A 19,202-nucleotide genomic window follows, 5' to 3' on the forward strand; every position below is an offset into this window, starting at 1 on the left:
AGGCAGGCATTTGAAGGACACACAGCCACATTTCTGTCAGTTTGACTTATCCTACAGGTCAAACGTGGCTCAAGAGGGTGAGATTCATAGAAGGACATGAGTGTAAGATTAGCTGCAAGGGGAGGAGATGATCTATGTACCTACAAGTAGAAACTCCTCCTCCCCTTGAGACCTACCTCTCTTTCTTTTCCCTGCTCTCCAACTTTGAATTTTAAGCCAGAACTGGATCTCTGCTCTTTCTTCTCCCGCTCTTAGGTGCACTAGCTCTAGGGGTGGAGCGGCTACTCTTGAGGGAGGGAGCAGGCATGCGGTGGGTGGGGCTGACATTTAGAGAGCATCTACTTGGTTCCAGGGACTGTGCTGGGTGCTCCCACAAAGTCACCCACCAAGTCCCCCCTCATGCTCTATTGCTCCTTCCAATGCAAAGAAAGTGCCCCCGCCCAGAGGTCCTGTTGCAGGAGGGGTCTGCGCTGATGGAGCCGGGGCGGGGGGGGGGTGTCCACCAGGTAGACTGAGCCACATGGGCCCTGAGAGAGCATGAAGTCACCATCTCTAGTGGCAATGAGGAGACCTCAGAAGCACAGTAGTATTTCCATGAAATCTCTATAGGCTTGCAATCAACCCTTTCTTTGTTCTTGCTCTAACTTGATTTGTTTCTGTCCCTGACAACCCAAAATGCCTGGATTTAACAATCGTTATCACCAGACTACAGACTAGAAAACTGAGGTACCAAGAGATTTAAGTAGTGTGTCCAAGGCCATAGACTGATAAGTGGCTGGGCCAGGATTCAGGCCCTGACTTGCCTGGTTCTAGAACCCATGCTCTGTACACTGAATTGTGCCAAGACATTCTTCAGGGCCTCCACAAATATTTCTGAATGTGTTCTGCCTATAAAGAAAATCTGTAAAGAGGGTGCTGGATTGAGTAGTGGGAATTGTAGGAAATACTTGCTGCAAAAAGCAGAACTATAGCTGTCTTCTGGCAGCAATGGTAATAAAACAGCTAACATTTATTAAGTATTTGCTCTGTGCTAAGTACTGTGCTAAACACTTAAACAAATTTTATCACACTTATCTTCCCCATTTTTAGATGATGATTTGGGGCCTCAGAGAGGTTATGTTAACTTGTCCAAGGTCTCAGATCTAGGAAGAGAAGCTCTGTGGTTCAAAGCCAGCTCTCTCTAAACTCCAGACCTGAACAAAGACTAATGCTATAGTTTGGACAAGACTAATATGAAATCTTCAGGAGGCTGTGGTCACCTCACTGCAGCTCTAATTACTCATAACAAGGAGGGGGGCATTTCAGTGAATGTCAGGATGTGTCAGTTGTGAAGTTCTCCCTAAAAGTCAGAAGGCCAAGTTGGGAAATAGGCTTTTTTAATGAAAACTAAGATGTTGGCAGTGCTAGGCAGCGAGAGTGGTCCTCTGAGGTTTTCCTCCCTGGAGCTTGGCACCCGCAACCCCCTTGTGATTTATGTTTCCAAGTGACACAGGGCTTGCAGGCACCAATGCTGCAGTAGCGAAGAAAATGGATGGGCCGCCCAGGGATGTTTTCCCTGCACGCACCACGTTCCCTTAAAAGGCCTAGATTTTATATACAGCTCTGACAAGAGGGCAGAACAAAATAACAGCGGGGCCTCTCTTCCCCTTATATGGTCAAGTGTTACAATGGAGCCTCCCCCCTAATTTATGAAGCACATGAGTGGAGGAATGTTGATCAGGAGATGTGGGGATGTTTCACCAGAGTGAAGATATAAAGCTCGTCTCTCTAGCAAAGGACTTACAAGACCAAGTGAAACGGAATGCATACTTGCTGAGGTTTTTTTAAATTCTGAAGAATAAACACTTTTGTTCCTCAATTATCAACATTTCTTAAAGCCAAAGAATATTACAGAGTTCCCCCCAAGTATCAGAGGGAGAGAAAAATAAATCAAGAATAAAAACTTGTAGTATTTATCCTTCATATATTTACCTCCTCTCACCCTAGCCTTTGTTTCTCCATTAACACACACACACACACACACACACACACACACACACACACACACACACACAACATATACAGAACCAGTCAAGCATCTGAAAAGAAAGAGCAATTTTATTTGAAACACAACACAGAAATAGGACAAGAGGCCAGCCAACTACAAACAGTTCTTATCTATAAAGGGCCTTAGCCATGTTGTTAGAAGTTATGGACCAAGTTTTCTCATCCAATCTCTGTCCTATGACTGGAACCAATAAAGACAAGAGGATATGTCAAATGAGAGTACACGGGAAAGTGCACTGTACACCGTAAGTCACATGCTATTCAAAGTTAACGCAAACATTGTGATAATGTCCTCCTAGAATTATTATTTTTAAATTTTCATTTTTATTTAATACACAAGTAGGTTTCTTGTCACTATTTAAACTATTTTCCCCCTTGCTATCATTCACTTTCATTTGGTCAGGACTCTAAATCTATATAGAGTATACATGCTGGTTCACATGACCAAATTCTTCTATCCTGCCTCAAAAAGCCAAGGCACCCTTGGGCATCCACTCTAGGTTTTAAAGGCACACTGTACGAGCTAGTAAACAAAGATTTGGGCATTTTATACACATAAAACCTATTCCTTTACCATTTACAAATGACATGTATGCAAGCAGCAACTGGATGTGAAACTGAGTACTTTAAAAAGCATGTAGAGATCCCCAAATAAAGGGTGCAATACAAATCACAACACTCAAGAAAACAACAGGGCATGCTTCCTTCAATGTCACTCCCCAAATGAAGCTTGTTTAATGTGAAAGTGTAGCCTGGAGGTTCAACTTCTTAAAACCAGAAATTTACAAATCAGACCCTGGTGAGCCCAAATAGATGTCTTTACCTAAAAAGGTGTTCTTAAGATCCTCATACAATTCTCACCATAAAGCTCTCAAAAGGTACTCCTGCAAACTCTCCCCATCCTACAGCTTTATTGCGTGGCTACATCTGAAGCAGAGAGAGTGAGCAGGTGTAAGGAGAGAATGCAGGAGCCCTGGTTGTTGTGTGCCCCTGGCTACTCTGGTGTCCACTGTCTTCCCAACACCTTCACACTATTTTGGGGGCCTCAGAGGGAGCTTTTAGGAGCATGTCAGTTGCCCAACTTTAAACATTTTTAAATGCCTGCAGCTCCAACTGAGGAGGTTTCCTTCTAGGGATTAAGAACCAAACAGCAGATATGCAAGTCAGTAGGCTGGACCACCTCCATCAGAATTATCTGCCCAGTTTGTCTAAAATGCAGATTCTTGGGCTCCCCTCAGCATGACTGAATCCAAATCTCTGGAGATCGGGCCTTGGAATCTGCATTTTGACGAAGACATCTCCACCCACCCAACCCCCATAAGATTCTTATGCACTCTAACATTAAGAACCATTACTACAAGCACTAAAAAAAAAAAAAAAAAAAAATCCTGTTGAATTTAACACAGTCTTATACCTAGCTAAGGAATACAATCATGTCCCGAAGTATACTTTTCTTGTGATATTAGCAAAAAGGATCTGAAGGAACAGCTAATCCAACCCCTTTGTCTTTTGAATAAGGAAAGCAGAGCTCCAAGCTGAGTAACTAACTTGCCAGCTTGGGGCAGAGTCCTTTGGGAGTTCAGGGCCAGGGCCCGTGCTAGACTATTGCTTGTTCAGCCGTAACACCCAATGCTTTCCCCACCCCTCCCTGCACTGCATCCACACCCATCCACACCCTCCAGGGCTGTTTTGTTTAAAATGTAGAATAACCTGCCGTGGTGATCTGGAAACTGTTGTTTCTTCCTGACCAATATCCAACCCCTTCTAGAGGAATCAGAATTTTGGTTTACTTCTGTAGAACTACTTACTCCCTTCACCACTGCGTGTCACTCAAGGTGATTCCCTCTTCCCTGGCCAAAGAGCAAGCATGTTACTTAACCTACACTGAGCAATGCTAAATAGTAAGTTAAAATGGGGGAAATGTATAAAGTTTCTTCCTTGATCTGGAAGGCAATTTTCTGAAGAGATTGCCCATACATAATTCCTGCCACCCAGGTTCCTACTATTTTTGAGACACATTTTTCCCTTGATGCTGAGAGTTATCCCTTATTCCTTCCACCATTCCTTTAAGTACCCCAAAACTGGTCTTGTTATTTGTATGCCAAAAACTCTACTTCACCCCTATTTCCTTAACCTAAAACTATAAATGTGCAAGCATTTGATTCAATCTTACGGAACAGAAGTTGGGATTACGTATCTCCTTTTTGGAAAGAGAGGTTGTGAGATTTTGCAGTTGGATGGGTGGGGATGCAGAACTGGAAGCCCACTCTGCATCAATACCACCACTCTGCTCAATCTACAAAGCTCAGTCTTTGCCTTTGTTCCCCAAATACCCACCCCCAAACTAAAGGGCTTAAGATTCTACTTGTGCAGCCTGGCTGGGCGTGGCTCAGCGGTTGAGCATCGACCTAGTATCCAGAAGATCATGGTTCGATTCCTGGTCAGGGCACATGCCCATGTTGAGGGCTTGATCCCCAGTTGGGGGAGTGCAGGAGGCAGACGGTCAATGACTCTCTCATCATTGATGTTTCTATCTCTCTCTCCCTCTCTCCCTTCCTCTCTCTGAAGTCAATAAAGATATATTAAAAAAAAAAAAAAAAAGATTATATCTGTGCAGTTGAAAATAGAAAGAGCCATGAATCCACAACTGCAAAGTGATCCATATGACCCTCCTAAGTAGCTTACACAATCTCAAGATCCAGTGCCAAGAAGTTATTGGGCTCACCACATCTGCACAAGTAGACAGACTCTCCTCCTTGTCAGTCTGGGTTTTATCTTTAATGTCCTCTCCCCAGGGCAGCACTGTGGTCCCTGACATGCGGTACATCTGCGTGCAATTTCCGCATAATAGGAGCAAAGCTCAGTTATTTTAAAGCTACAAGTGCCATTAAGAGGTCTTTCTGCCAAAACCCATATGGCTCTTTTGTTACAAAGCTATACAAATATTTGTGTTTTCTGTTTGACTTGGCAGCAAGGCAAACTTTCAGACTCTCTACTACTCTTGCTTTGAAATGACTGCTTGTCTCCTGCTGCAGGTTATTTCCTATTTATTGTGATTCTCCAAAACAAGTTCTAATTTTTTTGAGGGGAGTTCCAAAACTCTGTTTAAGGGGTCCATTGTTAGGTCTTTGCTCCAGATAAGTGGTGTACAATGCACTTCAGCATTAAGAGGTAAGCTTTAGAAATGTATTTTAATTTTAAAAATTAACCTACAATAAAATGGATTTTTTGCTCTTCTCTGTTCTATGAATTTTGACATATGTATAGATTCATGTAACTCATATCATAATCAAAAGACAAAACATTTCCGTCACCCTCAAGAAATACCCTCATACAGTCACACCTGTCCCCTACTCTTAGCCCTGGTAAGCAGTGCTCTGGTTTCATCTCTGTAGTTTTGTCTTTTGAGTCCCACATAAACGGAATCACACGGTATATGACATTTTAAATCAGACTCCTTTCACTCAGCCTAACCACTTGAGATTCATCCAATTTGTTGTGTGTATCAGTATTTCCATTTTATTGCCAAATAGTACACCATTGTAAGACTATATCACAGTTTGTTTATCCACTTGCCTGTGCAAGGACTTTGGATTGTTTCCAGTTTGGGGGATATTATGAATGGAGCTGCTACCAATATTTGTATCTAGGTTTTTGTGTGAATATATGGTTTTGATTCTCTAGTAAATACAAAGAAGTGAGATTACAGAGTCATATGGTAATCATCTGGTTTTTTTAATAAGCAATTGATAAACTATTTTCCATAGTGGTTGTATGTTTCATTTTGCACTCGTACTAGTGGTGTATGAGAGTTCCAGGTGATGTACATCATTGTCAGCACTTGGTATTATCCATATTTTTTATTTTAGCCATTCTAATTGTTATGTACTGGTACCTTGTCCTGGTTTTAATTTGCATTTCCTAAAGGCTAATTATGTTGAATACATTTTTATGTGCCTATTTGGCATCCATACATTCTCTTTGAATCAAATCTTTTCCCATTTTTAATTGGATTGATGGTTCCAATTCCTTCAATATGTTGCAAAGATTATACTTTCTCCTATGACTTGCTTTAGCACTTTGGTCAAAAATCAACTGGCCATATTTATTTAGGTCTATTTCTGCATCCTCTGTTCTGTTTCACTGATCTCTATGTCTATCCCTTTGCCAATAGCACATTGCTTTCTGCTAACCAGGACATGTGATTTCTTCAGCCTTATTCTTCTTTTTCAAAATTGTTTTTCCTATTCTAGTTCCTTTGCCTTTCAATATGCCAATCAATCTATCTATACCTACCTAAGTCCTATGGAAATGTTTACTGGAATTGCATTAAATCTATAGATTGTTTTGAAGATAAATGACACCTGTGCTATGTTGTGTCTTCCAATTCATGGACATGGTATGTCCCTCCATTTAGATTTTAATTTTTAATCAATGTTTTGTAGTTTCCAGTATATAGATATTCCTACATATGTTTTTATTAAATGTATAGCCAAATACTGTATTTCATTTTGTTGAGCAATCGAAATACAATTGTTTTTTGTCATTTCCCTTTCTAGCTGAACATTGATAATATACAGAAATACAATCATTATCTGAATGTTGACTTTGTATCCTCTGATCTTCCTTTGTTAGTTCTAGGACTTTTTTTGTGTGTTTCTTGGGATTTTTCTATACAGACAATCATGTCATCTGTGAATAGGTACTGCTTTATTTCTTCCTTCCCACTCCCTATGCCTTTTAATTCCTTTTCATGCCTTCTTACATTAGCTAGAACTTTCAGTGCCATGTTAAATAGTGGTGAGAGTGAACCTGGCCTTGTTCCTGAGCTTAAGGGGAAAGCAATCAGTTTTTTCACCATTAAGTATAATTTTAGCTCTAGGCTTTTTTGTTGATGGCCTTTATTAGATTGAAGTTCTCTTCAATACTAGTTTTAGTAGATGCTGACTTTCTTTTAAATGATTTTCTGTCTCAATTGATATGATTTGTGGTTTTTCTTCTTTAAACTGTTAATAAAGTGGATTATGTCAATTGGTTTTTGGATATTAAACCAGTTTCATATTCTCAGGTGAAAACATAGATTATTGATTTGAAAACTATCTTTTTTTCTTAATATAAGCATTTGATGCTATAATTTTCCCCCCAGTACTGCCTTATCTGTATCCCACAAATTTTTATTTTATTATTATTATTATTTTAATGTTCACCTGAAGATATGTTTTTATTGATTTGGGGGAAGAGAGAGAAAAAAAGAGGGAGAGAGAAACATCGATATGAGAGAGAAACATCAATCACCCTCCTCCCATATGCGCCCTGACCAAGGATCAAACCTGCAACCTAGGTATATGCCCCAACTGAGAATTGAACCTGCAACCTTTTGAACTGAGCCACCTGGCCAGGGCTGCATCCCACAAATTTTTATGTGTTGTATTTTCATTTTCATTTAGTACAAAATATTTTCTAATTCTCCTTGAAATTTCTCTGCTCCACAGATTATTTGCAAGCATATTGTTTAATTTCCAAGTGTTTAGAGATTTTTCTATTATCTTTCTGTTATCGATTTTTAGTCTAATTCCTTTATGATCAGGGAACATGCTTTGCCTGATTTCAATTCTTTTACATTTTGTTATTTTTGTTTGTTTTCATGACCCAGGATATAGTCTACCTTGAATATTCATGTACTTGCAAAGAAAACACATTCTGTTGATGGTTAGAATGTTCTATAAATGACAATTAGATCCTGTAGAGGGATAGTGTTGTTCCACATCCTTCCTGATTTTCCATCTAATTCTGTTCCTGCCTGTTCTATTAGTTTCTGAGAGAATATTGTCGATGCTTCCAACTATCATTCTGGATTTCTTTATTTCTCCTTCCTGTTCTGTCCATTTTTGTTTCATGTACTTTGAAGCTCTGTTTTTAGGAGCATATACATTTATAATTGTTATGTCTTTTTAGTAAACTGACCCAACATATTTTCAGTTTTCAAAGACTGCAGTACAGTTGAGTTCTCAAAGTTTATGTATACTGTTTAGGGTCAGATCCATGCAAGCTCAGCTCAGGGATGAGCCCAGTGGTTTATACATAACTTTGAGTGTCATTTTCTCTGACTTCACCCTCTCTTTGAAATCCCCGACACTTTCTGGCTTCCCTGGGACTCTCTTCAGTAGTCTGACCAGAAGCTTAAGGCTTTATTTACTTTGTTCTGCCACATATTTCCCATGTCTGTCCTTGTTTCTGGTGGGAGGGAAAGTCAAGCAGTGGGAAGACGGGGGTGGGGGGGGAAGCAATGGTGTTTTCCCTACTCTCTTGGAACCACTTCCCCGAGTGAGAGGAATGTTTCTCTCTCTCCAAATTTTGGCTCCCAATGGCCACTTAACTACTACTGCTACTGCTACTCTAGGATTGCTTGGGTGCCACAGACTAAGAGAATGGAGAAAAGAAAGGAGAAAAAGAAAACTGGGAAATTTCCTTACACATTCTCTCTCTGATTGTTAGGCAAAGAGAGGACTTCCCTTGGAGTTCTATCTGTGCTCATGTGTATGTCCAGGTTTCAGGCTGTATTGAGTTCAAGCTGGAGGATACTAAACACATCACCACTTTGGTGGTCCTTTAAGTTCTGGTCTTCTTCCCCTGCTGTCTGCTACTATTTACGTTTTCAGAGTCCTCAAATAGCTGTTCCATACATCTTGTCCAGATTTTATAGCTGCATTCAATGGAAAACAGAGTACTTACTCCAAAATGGAAACCAAGAGGGAAACTTTTTAGACATTTGGATTCCCTGGCTCCTCACCAGATCTACTGGGTGTTAAAGAGGAATTGGAAAGTAGGGGACAAAATACAGATTTTTGGAAAGCACCACAGCAGATGTTGATGCACATCTGCAGTTAAGGGCCATTTCTTAGAATACGGTCAAACAGTTACAGATTACCTGCAGCTGCTCAGATTCTACCCCAAATCACGCTGATAAGGGTTAAAGGTTAAGAAATCTGGATCCTTAACCAGAAACTGCAAACTCAAATGCCTCCATAGGCCATATAAGTAATATAGAGGTTAAGCAGCCAGTTGGACCTAGAGAATGAGGAAGACAGCAGTGAACTAAAGAGTCCGTGTCTGTTGGGGGCAGCACCCATTAAGCTCTAAACAACTATTTTTATGGGGAAAGGCAGGCCTAGTGGTGTCAGAAATGTAATTTTTCAATAAAACAGCAACAATCTAGATTTTTATATAAATCCTCCCAATGTTTAAATGTTAGCAAAATAAATCAAAAATAAAACTTCAGGGCATCAGTTTGCTATTTTTGGTCTAGAAAGAAACTGGCAGCATTTCTATAAAGTAATTTGGTTGTATATGTATAATATGTTTGTGTGTATGAAGGGGGGGTGCCCCTTTGAAAAATTAATCTCTGTCTTTGAGATACCTGGAGATGCCCTACGTGTAGCAAAACTATTCACTGTTTGGAAACTTTGTGGTGCAGCAACATGTGTAAAATATAACACCCTTTGGAAAGAGGCATTCACCACCTTATAGACTGCTGCCCATGAAATGGACTCCGGGATGTATTACTAAGGACTCCCTTCTCATGAAACTTGTCAAGCTTCCTTTTTCCCACTAACAACATCCTTATCAAAATCTTTTCTTTCAACAAGAACCCAGAGGAAATGAAACATGGGGAAGAAATTAGTGAGAGAAAAATCTCAAAAATTATAATTAATTTATGTTGTCAATAATTTTTAATTTGCAAGTTACTGAAGTCTCCTTTGATTTTAATTTTAAAGTGATGTGAGTTGATGGGGATAATCAAGTGAAATGTATGCTATAAACATCTAAACATCTTCATATACAAACCACTTCTCATTTACTGTTAATAATAGAAAGTTAGGAGTTAGTTATACATAAATATGACAATGTGTTTTAATTTTAGTGAAGAAATTCATGAATACAGATAAATTGACACTTAGTTCCAAGCTGATTCACTTGGCTAGCAAAAGCATATTGCTATCAAAACACAGAAATGTTAAACATCTGAACATGTCAAGAAATATATTTGAGTGTGTAGCACAGAGGGAAAGGCCTCGGAGTCACATAAGCCTGGACCTGAATTCCAGTCCTTTAACTTACCATAATTTGATCTTGAGCCTTGGTTTCCTCATCCATAAAATGCAAATGTAATAATGAAAGTTTCTAACTCAGCTTTTCTGGTTTGCAAGGAACAAAGTCTCAACTCAAGTTACCTCAAGTAATAGGGTAGGATTTTGTGGGATGAAGTAGTACAGAAGAATACACTTGAAGATGGGAACAGAGATGTTGACTATGAAGCCAGACCTTAAAAGAAACCCAGGAAACACTAACACCAGGCTCCAAGAACATGTGTTGTTCAGAATCCAGGGAGGGTATGTGACTTGTCGTGTGGCTTGTCAGCACCCAGACCCAGCTATTCCTTCTCCCTGGCTTCCTCACCTTCCTTCCATTGTATATGTATTTTTAACTTTCTATTTCTCATTACTTTGGCTTACCTATCTATAACTTCCACTCACTCATGACCATTATGACCCCACCAGATTCCTTCTATCTACAATCTTCTGCTTAAGAATTCTTACTGGGTTCTTACATATTCAAATTACTAAGTTCAAGATTTATTAAAAAGAATCTGGTAGTGTTAGTAATTCCCTGCTCGTGAAAAGCTCTTTGCTCTATTTCAAAGAATACTACCTGTGAATAGGCCACTACTGAGCGGGTGGTCAATCCTTGGCCTAATCTGTTATGGCTCAAATGTATTTAAAAAATCAAATTCATACCACCCTTTGGCATATGAGTAGTAGTAATTCATTTGGGATGCACACTCACCCTCGTTAGGATGCAACATCACAGAGGGATCAAAATTCTGAGACCAGGTTTCATAACTTTGTCCAACTAGCACACAAATTACTTGCAAATAATCTTTTGTATAGTAGGCCTAAAAGTATATCCGACCATTGTAAATTCTAAAGCATACCCATATTGGTTTCACTCGATTTCAAATCTGCACTTTGATATTTGCTGTGTTAAACCGGATTGTTTCCTGAGGGACACCTAGGAACTGGTGAAGGTTAAATTTTACAGAGGATGGTCCCAGGCATGTGCAGACTTGCTCAGTTAAGTGAGTAAAGCATAAAACCCCAACACTCTACCTTTCCCCTTCTTTTGTCTCTGAGCCCTCAATAAGCAGAAGGATGGAAGAAACCAAACCAACATCTTTCCCAACTTCTTCATTTTATTTATGTATTTGTTTTTACAAGGGCTGGTGATCAAAACGTGGCTTTTAAATGAAAGATCATTATCACATGAGTGCTGTATCTGACTTGGGACTGGATTAAAACCAAATCTGTTCAATGACCAGCAAGTCGAATGTGACCTGTCCAAGTACTGAAGAGCGTTTAAGAGCACACACAAACACAGTCACCAAATAGATTTGAACTGGACAAAATAAACAAAATCTGGCCTACATGGGAGTTTGTTCAGCAGTGTCTCCCCTCTTTCACAAAGCCTTGGAAGAAAAATTCACAGCTTGAATGTCCCAAAAGAATCTTCCAGGGGGGTTAATGGATCTGTTTACTAATCAAAGCTAAATCAGAAGGAACTTAAATAAGCTTTGATCTCGGCAGCCTTTTTAAAGAGCGGATATTCATATGGGTTTGCAACAGCTTTAAATTATTCTCTGAATTTGAGCAACATCAATTTGCTATGTAAAGATGCATGAGCCATTGAACTCAGAGGTCACTGTCTGTTCCACTTCCCTCATTCCACAGAGAGGAAGCCAGCATGGAGACGAAGAAGAGAAGTACCCAAAGTACACTAGAGAGCAGCGGGTCACATTAGGACCCATGCCTTCTGGTGCAAAATTCTCCCTTTGGAGAGGGGTGTTAATTCTGCCGTAGCAATTACAATTTTGAAAGCACACTCTTTTTGACCTAGAAATTACACTCTTAGGAATCAATAGTATGGAAATACTAGTATAAGAGTGCAAAAATAATACATACTAGGATATTCACCGCATCATTGTTTGTAGAGTGAAAAACTGGAAGTAACCTACATGTCCAACAATAGGGGAATATTGAGTACTAGAGCTCATCACTGTGCAATGGAATAAAAGAGCTGTCAAAAAGAATACTGTATATTTAAATGTTCTGACATGGATATTCATGACAAACTGTAAAGTGAAAAACGGCAATTTTCAGGTCAAAAACCAAGTATGACCTCATTTTTTTGTTTGTTAAAATAACAAATTAAAACTCTGTGTGTGTGTGTGTGTGTGTGTGTGTGTGTGTGTGTGATATGAGGGGGTGGGATTTTTAAAAACAAAAAGAAATATAACAAAAAGACCTCCACAGGAATAATAAAATAACTCATGCAGGATTATTACATGAGGCATACTGAGTGCAAGAAAGACTCGTGGGCTGCAAACAGCTTTCACGTGATCAGCAGGGATTGGACGGGGGAGGCTTTGGCACCGCTTTGACCTCCAGCAGCCACCACTCCTCCAGTCTTTGATGTGGAAAAGGTCGTTCTCTTCATCTCACATCGAGGGCTATTCAAACCCAAGTTTCCTTTTCTCCAGCACTCCTCTCCCACCCAGCTGCCTCCTTCAGCTATTCTTAGAGGGAAATTCTGAAAAACCAGCGCACAGAGTCCTGGAAAATGCGCCCTCCTTATGGAGTAGATGGAAGAGACTCAGACTCTTAATAGTGCACTGTGCCTCTATCTCTGTTATAATTCTAAAGGAATACTGTAAACGTTATTCTCTGAGGTTTCTCCAGGCACACATTCCACTGCCATGGGCTTGAGAATTATGGACAGGTTGCCTCTTTTGGAAAGCTTGACCTAAGCTAAGTAAAGCAAGAGCTTTAATAGCTACATTAAATCCTTGTGTTCTTTTTATAAAATGCTTTTGAGACAGAGACAGATTTATTACTTCAGTATTCCTAGCCACACGCTGAAACCTGGCGTCTGCATCCCAATAAAGATAATTTTGTCTGTGCCTGCTTAGTGTCTCCTCTTTGCTCGGCCTCTAAAGAAATTTTTTATCTTCCAACTTAATTGCTGAGTTTCTGTGATACAGAATTGGGAGAACGGGAAGAAAGAGGTTGGAATGGAAAGACAGCCTCCAAGAGGTGAAATAAGAGTGGAGAGCCGCGGGGAGTGGCGGAAAAGAGAAAGCAGAGAAGAAGGGCTCCGGTGGGCTCCAACAGTGAGGAAATGGGAGAGTAGCACAGAGATGCTGAGACAAGGCGCCCAGCATCTGCACTTAGATTCCCTAACATGTATCCTGAGAACTGCAAGCAAAATTTAGAACCTCTTTTCATTGGCCTCTGGTTGTTTCTTTGAATGTCACAGTGCCCTGAGGCTTGGTCACAGAGGCCAGAATGATGACAAATACCTCATGGTTCAATTTCAAAGCTGTAGAAAAGTCAAAAGGATACTGTACTTCCAAAAGCATTAATTTTTGAGAGCCATTTCAAGAATGTACGCTTAGTTTTCAGAGTGTTTCTGTATTTCAAGTAATACATCCAAGATAACAGAAGTTTTTCATTTGAGATTCCCTTTCAAATAAAGCCCAAAGGTGTCAAGAAAATAAAGCAAATAATAACCAACTTCAGATACCCAGATACCGTTCTTCCTCTGAGCAACACAAACGCTGACTCACATTCTGATCACTGGCATTCAATTCTCTGGAACAGGATTGTGAGGTTCAAGTTCATATCAGCTGTTGCTCAAAGGATGAATGTGGAAGACAGGATAAAAAGAAATGTCTTAAATGGGAACAAAATAGGTTATCTCTCAAAAAGATTTCTGAACAGTGACAGCTGTTAAACTCTGGGATAAAGGCCTGAGAAAAGTAAGGCCTATTCTTCTTCAGATGTTGGGACAAATGAAAGGAATGCTCTTACATCCAATAAAAATTGTGTACATGGGAAAATTTTTCACTGTGTAGTATACAGTTTCATTCCAAAACATACTTGTTTCATTTAACTTCCAAAAACACTGACAAAAAACAGGCTGAGTTTTGTCTTTTGTGGGACATAAAAGCAGCAAACACTTCTTGAAGGGATAGTATTAACTGGAAGTTTGGATTAACTCTTTGATATGTTTGTTTCATGAACTTGGTGTTAGTAGTAAGCACAGTTAAGTGTCACTCTACTGCTTTAGTATCTGGATTGATTTTTTTATTGGTTGATTGGTTATTGGTTAGTTTCTTGGTTGGTTGGTTGGTTGGTTGATTATTTTTAACATCTGATTGCATTTAATGCTCTAGAAATAAGGACAAAAGTAAACTTCCCACAGTAGGCATGCGTTTAGTTTCATTAGCGCTTCATCCCGTATCGGAGACAGATAATCGGTATTTTTTGAGATCCTTAAGGGTATAATGGTAACTAACGCACACTGAAAGCTTACTATGTTCTAGGAACTGTTCTGAATGCTTTAGAGTATGACTTCATATAATACTTATAACAAGACTAGTATAATCCTTATAATAGTACAATTACAAGAGCAGGAGCTAAAGTATTCTATCCATATACCTTGAACCACTGGAAGAATCTAAATCAAGATAATTTTCATCTTCATTTTACAGATGAGGAAAGCAAAAGACAGAAAGGCTGGATTTGTCCAAGTTCACCCAACTAGCAAGCAACAGAGCTGGCATTTGAACCCAACACTTCATCATTGATACCACCTCCCCAGTTATGTGGCTAGGATTTTACATGAGAAATCTGAGCTACGGAGAGTATTCTAAAACAACAAACAAACAAACAAAAACCCCCCAAATACTCATAGAAATTCCTTAGGTTTCATTGGATGCATGTGCATATGAGACTGCAGAATGTGAAATGTAGAGAGAGCAACTTCCAGGGGAAACTGGGTCTCCTGCAGCTGCTTTGAATTAACATTGAAAGCCAACGTTAAGAACTGAGAAGCACAGAGCAGAGTTTCCTTTAGCAGGCACTCCAGGCACTCCTGGAAATCCTGATTCCTAGCAGAATCACAAGCTCCAGATATATATTTCCATACTCTTGACAGGTTATTAGCTTGCAGCTGAAACACAAGACATGATCTTGGCTCAAGGGAAACAGGAATTAGCATGCCTGCCTGAAAGCCAGTCAAGAGAGACAAAAATAAAAATAAAAAAATACACTTTTGAAATAAGAGCTGAAATTTAAAAAGTTCAAAAGAATTTTCTCATTAGTGTAAATTTGAGGTAATAAAACCATCTATGGGTATACAAAAATAAATCAAACACCTACCAAACCTCTATATGCGTACTTATGAAATTGCAACCAATATCCTATGCAATACAACTGTGCTAGATCCATCTCCTAGATGACTTTTCAAACTTGCAGGTGGTTAATACTATGAAAAACAGAAAATCTTCTTTGTCCCAGAGATGATTATTGGTTAAGTGGTAATCTTGGGCAGATTTCTGGTCAAATTAGAACAATTAATAAATATTACTAAATTGAGTTTCATCTATTTTTAAATTCAAGTGCATTTACTTTTACAAACAGTACAGATGATTCTACCACAATGCATACAAAAGAAGTGTATAATTTTTAGCCAAATTTGGGGAGCTCTTTAACAGAGCATTGTAAAAGGAAAGCTATAATATTCTAACATATAAAGAATTCCAAGTCATTAGTGCAATGTCCAACATAAAACAATCTGAGGTGTGAAGAACTTGTCAGAGTTCTCTGAAGGTTTCCACAGAAAACAACAGTAATTAGGATTCTGGAGCAGAGTTGCCCTCTTTGACTCTCTATGCCCTCAGAGTTCAAGCTAAGCCAACACTACAACAGGCTCAAGAGTAAGATCCAATATTGGCTTTCAGCCAGCTTTCAAAAAATTATGTAGACTCCCGAGGAATAGGTCGAAGAACAACCCAGAGTCTGAGGCCAAAAAAAAACACTATTCAGTGCTATTTGCTCAATTTCTGCTCCCCTTATTAAAGTTTTTCAGCAATTGGCAAGTAGGATACATATAATGCTTAGACACGGATTTATTCATGCACAAGTCAAAAGCTCAGAACTCTGATGTTTCCGGAATTGGCCAGAGGCCCCCAGTATCCATGCCCACAGCAGATGGCCTTATGATGCACGGATAGGATCTAACAGGGATTTTCTGCTCTAGAGGGGATTTGGAAACCCTCCCTACCCCTGCTGTCTCAAGGAACTGTTTTCACATCCTGGCTCTTACAACCCAGTCTAGAGTTCTTTGACACAGGATATGTTTATCAAACAACAGACAAGGGCCCCTTCTGTCATCTCAACCTCTGTAACAAGATCTTGGTTACAGAATGACAGATATTAGAGAGTAGATGATTAAAATATTTGACCAGAGCAAGGGCCTTCCTGAAATCACATTACATCGGTCAGGCTAGCTCCACCTTTTAACCCCATTTCAAGGAATTCAGAGTCTGATGACCAAAGTCTCCACTCCCACTGGGGACTCTGCTCTTCGGGAGATGAGGCCACCTGTGCTATATTTGCCTCTCTATCTCCAGTTTCTAGCATCGGTTTCTTGCTTGACATTTTTAATAACTCTTTGATAAATGAATGTTTAGGCAAGTCAGGTGACTGTAAGGAGCCTGTCCGGTATTAGCCATCTGCTCAGTTTATTTTCATTAAACAATCGCTCATTGAGATCTCTGACAGGCCAGGCCACGCTAGGTTGCAAAGCTGATTCAGACGCAGTGCTGCCCTGGAGGACCCTGAAGCCTCGGGGGAGGCCTCATAGTCAAGTGGTTTTGATAGAGCCTAAAGCTGGAAATATGGCCACCAAATGTACATTCTGAATCTTGCGGCTGCTTTCAAGAGGACATTGAAGCATTCTGTGGCATTCTAGGAAAGTTACCAAAGGCAGGGGGGTTTGGATGAAGGAAAAACCTCAAAAGACAAGCTAGATAAAAAAAAATGTTCATTCACTTTGACTCCATAATCTCTCCTCTGGAACTGGTCCCAGAGAAACTGGTCCAAAAACAAAGCCTAAATGTACAAAGATGTTTTTCGCTGTATGATTACAATAGGGAACAACTGTAAACCATTTAAATGTCCATCAACAGGGGGAAAGCTAGTAAATTACAGCACAACCATAATGTGAGATGGTAAAAGTAGAACACAGATTTGGTAAGGCACTGTGATTGGAACCATATATACATGAACAAAGACCTGAAAGGAGGTAAAAATAATCATATGTATGCATAAGGAACCTGAAGGTTAAAAGTTTTTTTTACATATTCTCTTACTGAATATTTAGAATAACCCTGGGAAATAAGTAGTATGATAGTGAATCACTTTTTTTTTTTTTTTTTAGCATATGAGGAATGGAGATTCAGGAGGATGTATAACTTGTCCAAGGTGAGAGCAGAAAACTTAAACACAAGAAAGACATCTAATCTCAAACCCAGTCTTTTCATTATACTACTCTGCTTCTGGAGATCAAAATAGTTGCTGGGCTAGCGTAGGTGAAACTTTGTCAGATTTTAATCATCGACATATTTCTTTACATGATTTAAAATGCTTTCAGTAATACATTTAATTTTTAAAATATAGCTAGAGTAGCATAGAGGGGCTTCACACACCAAATAAAAACAGAAATAAAGTTTGCCGAGAACAAGAAAGTGTTTCTTTTTCATCTAAAGCTGAAAATAAGGATTATGTGAATCCTACTCTGCTTTCAATACAAATTCATTCTGATCCCAGTTGTGGAAAGCCACTATGGGCATCCCTTGTCACTTTTTATGTCCAGGGTTGACTGACAAGGAAAGTTAAAACTTTGCTTTAATTTACCAATCAATAAAAATTGATAAGGTGTTATCATACTGTTTGACCAATGAAAACAACTGCTTCAACATGGTTCCCCTCCCAATACCAAGCAGAAAATCATTTAATCCAAGTGTCTAGCACTGAGCTATTCTGAATTACAGATATTTCTGGAATTTAGGTATCTTAACTCCATAATAGGACAGTGCTTCAGATAGAATCTGATCCAACCTCAGCATCCACTGAGAGTGCTCTTCTTTCAAGATACATAAACAGTTAAACGCCCCACAACTTCCTGTTCCCAGCAGCAGTACCTTCGAATCTTCATTGCTCTGCCCCTCACCTCTTTCTCCCCCCTTCATATGGACGGACTGTTAGGATGTCATCAACCAGATGGGACACTTTCACATCGAGCCTTGCCTGCCATCTTTTGAAAACAATTCAGCTATTTGGATGTTTCTCTCATGCCATCAAGGGAGTTGCCTCCCTTGCCTTCCCCCTGCTCCCCTTTTTCTCACTGCTATGGAAGTTTTGATAACTCCACCTTGTTCCTGAACTTGTCCTTTTGCCTGCCAACTGGCATAAAATAAAGATGAGGTGACCTAGACTTACAGAGACACAGAAAAATCCTCAAAAGATCTCCCATTGTAATGTTTGAATTACTTGTTTATTCGGAATAAGAAATTTCATTCTGTTAACGAACAGCAAATGAATAGCTAGAGAATTACCTCAGTTTTGCCTTGCTAGAAATGTGTTTAATCACATAAATACACTAGCTCCCGATAAAGAAGGAAGAAGGCCCCTTTTAGACATCAGATTCAGGCCTGAGTAGGGAGGGCACCTTGAAATCACAGAGTCACATTTTGGAAGGGATCTTTAAAATCAAATACTTCAAACTCCCAATATAAAATCCCTCCATGACAATGGGGCCAACTAGCTTCCGTAGGTTTCAGAACATCCATTTCAAGGGTGTCCATGTAATTCCTTTGCAGAGCAGAATTAACAGTGACAGTTTCTCTTATACTGAGTCAAATTTTGTCTCTTCCTGAAACTTCTACCAGCACCTGCCCTCTGATTAAATACAGAATAAACCCATTGCTTTTCCACTTGGTGGCTTAGGTTACGATTTCTCCCAAGTCATCCCCAAGGAACCCTAGTGCTCTAAGAGATGTTAATAGACGTCCCTGGGCTGAGGGTTCTTTGCTCAAATAAGCTTGGGAGAGATGGCATTCTGGAGCCCTCCACAGGAGAATCACAGCAACCTGTTAAAGGCTGTACAAACTCTTTCTTTTTTAATTCTACCTTTATTGAACACTTTTTCAAACTTGCATTGTTTATGGAACCCTTCTGCCTTATTTTGGAACACCC

At 39.5% G+C, this 19,202-nt stretch overlaps 1 protein-coding gene across 1 annotated transcript in view; it reads right to left on the reverse strand.

Moving 5' to 3' along the window:
- The window catches only part of PGM5 (phosphoglucomutase 5), a 145,534-nt gene that overhangs the window by 70,292 nt on the left and 56,040 nt on the right, over positions 1–19,202 (reverse strand). The gene's annotated exons all lie outside the window — the stretch shown is intronic.

The sequence above is a fragment of the Miniopterus schreibersii genome, assembly GCF_964146895.1.
Source record: "Miniopterus schreibersii genome assembly, chromosome: 11".
Taxonomy (NCBI): Eukaryota; Metazoa; Chordata; class Mammalia; order Chiroptera; family Miniopteridae; genus Miniopterus; species Miniopterus schreibersii.